General features: G+C 60.7%; 1 protein-coding gene across 1 annotated transcript in view; it reads right to left on the bottom strand.

The window, feature by feature from the left end:
* The window catches only part of TSNARE1 (t-SNARE domain containing 1), a 152,806-nt gene that overhangs the window by 955 nt on the left and 148,868 nt on the right, over window positions 1-2,983 (bottom strand). The window lies entirely within an intron of this gene.

Raw genomic sequence — 2,983 nt, 5'->3', positions numbered from 1 at the left:
CCTTGCTCCAAGATTCCCCTCCCCCAAGCCCCCCTGCCCCCACAGAGCATGGGGCCTGGAGCTCCCCTGCAGCCTTGGGCAAAGGGTGAGGGGCAGCTGCTTCTCTGTATTTTTCCATGTTTACTTTTCTGCAGTAAGCACGTATCAGTTTTGCACAAACAATAGATCTACTTTCAAAAGAAAAAAACGAAGGCCCCTATAAAAGTCCAAAAAGGACACATGTCCCTTGCCTGCCATGGGCCGAGGCGGCTGGAGACAGGGCTCTGGGCAACAAAGCCGTGGGTCACAGCTGGATCTTCTGCAGGAGCAGAGGGAGGAGGTGGAGGGGCAGGGACCCCACGGGACCCTGTGATGTGCCGGCCACCAGCTCAGGGAATCCCATCACCCGAGCAGCGGAGGCTCTGGGAGGGCCAGGCTCCTTGGGCCCCTCGGGTGCTGGGCCAGGTGGCTGGCTTGATGGGGGCAACTCCTGGGAGAACGAGCTGGGCCTAGGCACCGTAGCACTGGCCAGGCTTCTGGTCAGAGCTGAGCCTTTCAGGGAGAGCACTGGCCTTCCAGAATCCTCTCCAGAATCACCGGCCCCAGAGACCTGTCCTGCCCCTGAGGCTCCCTGTCAGGGACTACTGAGAAGAGACTCCTGGGGTTGGTGGGAGGCATGGCAAGGGTCTGGGGACAAGCTGACTCTGACACAACCCAGGCTCAGGGGTGTGTGACCTGGGGCCCAGTGGCCCTCACAGTTGCCCCACCCTGGGAGCCCCTGAGGGAGGGTGGGTGGTGACTCAGCGTTCCCACCTTCCACACATCTGGAATCTCCTTCAGGCCACCTGCTCCCAGTCACCTCCTCTCCTGCTGCTGGACTTGGTACAGTCTCCTGGCTGTCCCCCCGATTCCTGTCCCTGGCTTGGTGGGGTCGTTCTCCAATCACTCCCCAACACTTGGTCCCCAGACTCTGCAGCAGCCATCTTGCTCCCTGCCAGCACCCTGGACCTTGCCCTGGGCTTCTCCAGACCTCACTGGCTGGGGCTGTTCCCTAGGCCTGGAATGCTTTTCCCTCAGACTGGTCAGACATCAGCTGGGCTTGCGTCACCTCCAATGCCACCCTCTTCATGAGGCTGGTTCAAAATCACAACCCACCTCGCTCCCATAGCCCCCAGCTTTGGCCTGGATGTTTGTGCTCCCCCAAAATGCAAATGTCGAAGCCTAGCCCCCAGAGTGATAGCACAAGAAAGGGCCTTGGGGAGTGTTGGATCACAAGGGTGGAGCCTCCCAATGGGATCGTGAAGCTGTGAGGGAGGTTAGCCTTCTGCACCTGGAAGTGGCCTCCCCAGAACCCACCCTGACCTTGGACTTTCCACCTCGGCTTCTGTCATGGAAGCCCCCGTCTGTGGCGTTTCGCTGTGGCACCACGCTGGCAAAGACTCCCACCTGCTCTCCCCACAGCCCTTCCCTCCTAACATGGGGCTCACGGCTCCTGTCATGCTCTCAGCCAGATGGCTACACCTGCAGGAAGAGGCCTGTCCCATCCATGATGTGTCCCTGCACCTGGACCCACGCCCAGTCCAGAACACTATTTAACACACACTGGCTGCATGAAAGCCACGTGCAGCCTGTGTTTTGCCAGCTTCCGGATGGGTCAACTGTTCTGATAGTGACCGCAAAACCAGGACTCGATCTGTGTTCAGTGGGACACCCCACTTTCTAACAGCCTGGGGACAAGGGTGGGAGTGTCTCGAGGACAGCAGCACCCAGGGAGTCCCCCAACACAAAGCTGTGTCCTGGTGACGGTGGAGAGACCTGATACAAGTGGCATTGGTGACTGGGGCAGCCCTGCGGGGCCTGGAGGCCCTATCTCTCAGACCGGTCCCTCTTGTCTCCTCCAGGCCCACGTGTATTCCCCAAGGTTGGGAGCTGTGTCTGCCCCCAGTCCCCTGACCACTCACGCACACTCTGCCCGAGCCAGGGTGGTGGGGCCCAGCAGTGAGCCCGAGACTCCCAGGAGAGCTCACTTCCCTTCAGCAACCTGAACCTGCCAGGAAATTGTCCTGCCTTTACACCTGGAGGGGAGACTGAGCGGGAGTAGGGAAGGCAGGCTCGAGGGGGCAGGAGCATGGAGGTGAAGCCCCATGTAGTCCACCTGCTCCATGCACACCTGTGAGAGGCCAGTCATCAGCCCACCTGGGCACCTTTGCTGAGACCGCTGCCTTGGCCCCATCCAGCTGGCAATCCCACCTGCCTTCCTGCTGGCTCTCCTGACTTGCCCCAGCCCAGCTGACACTCAGTGCCCTCCTAACCCCACCAGGCACCTACCTACCCCTCATTGTTTTACTGGCTGTTCCTGCCACCCCTTGATGCCCGCATCTCCTCCTCCAGGGTCCAGGCTCATGTGGCATGGGGCTGGGGGACCCTGCCCTGAGAGCCAGCTGCGCCTAACCATTCCCCCCATGGCAGGCCCCGTCCCGCTGGGCCTCAGATCCTCACTAGCAAAAGGGCCAGTTCAGTGTGTGCCCCCAAGCTGGTTTTGTGATTCCAGGAATTCTGTGTGACTCAACAGCCCTTCCTGGAGGTTTTGGCACTAGGTCTCAGCTGAGGACACAAGGCTGGACCGCCCCTCAGGTCCTGTGAGAGCCACTCTAGTCTCTGTGTGCCTCAGCAGATGGCACGAGGCACTTGCAGGCTGAGTGGCCTTCTGGGAGCGGCCAGAGGAGGGGACTACCATGGCATCTCCTAGGCCCAGATCATGGCCTCTCCCTGCTCCCTCCCACCCCCAGCTCCTCCAGGCCCCTAGCTTTCTCCTGGCTGGCTTTCCTCATCCCCAGGGCTTGGGCAGAAGAAGCCCTCCACTCCTGCCATCATGCCCCTCCAGGGGCCCACTACCCCCTCCTCTGCGGGCTGAGCCTCAGCCATATGGCACTTGAATGGATGCTGCAGGGGAGACCTTTGGATTGGAACAGATGGGCAGGCGCTGGCACAGTGCAGAGAGGAA

Source organism: Carlito syrichta, unplaced genomic scaffold (assembly GCF_000164805.1).
Source record: "Carlito syrichta isolate Samal-C Ts95f unplaced genomic scaffold, Tarsius_syrichta-2.0.1 Scaffold315705, whole genome shotgun sequence".
Taxonomy (NCBI): domain Eukaryota; kingdom Metazoa; phylum Chordata; class Mammalia; order Primates; family Tarsiidae; genus Carlito; species Carlito syrichta.
The sequence above is the reverse complement of the archived record's forward strand: the minus strand, read 5'-3'. Positions and strand labels throughout refer to the sequence as shown.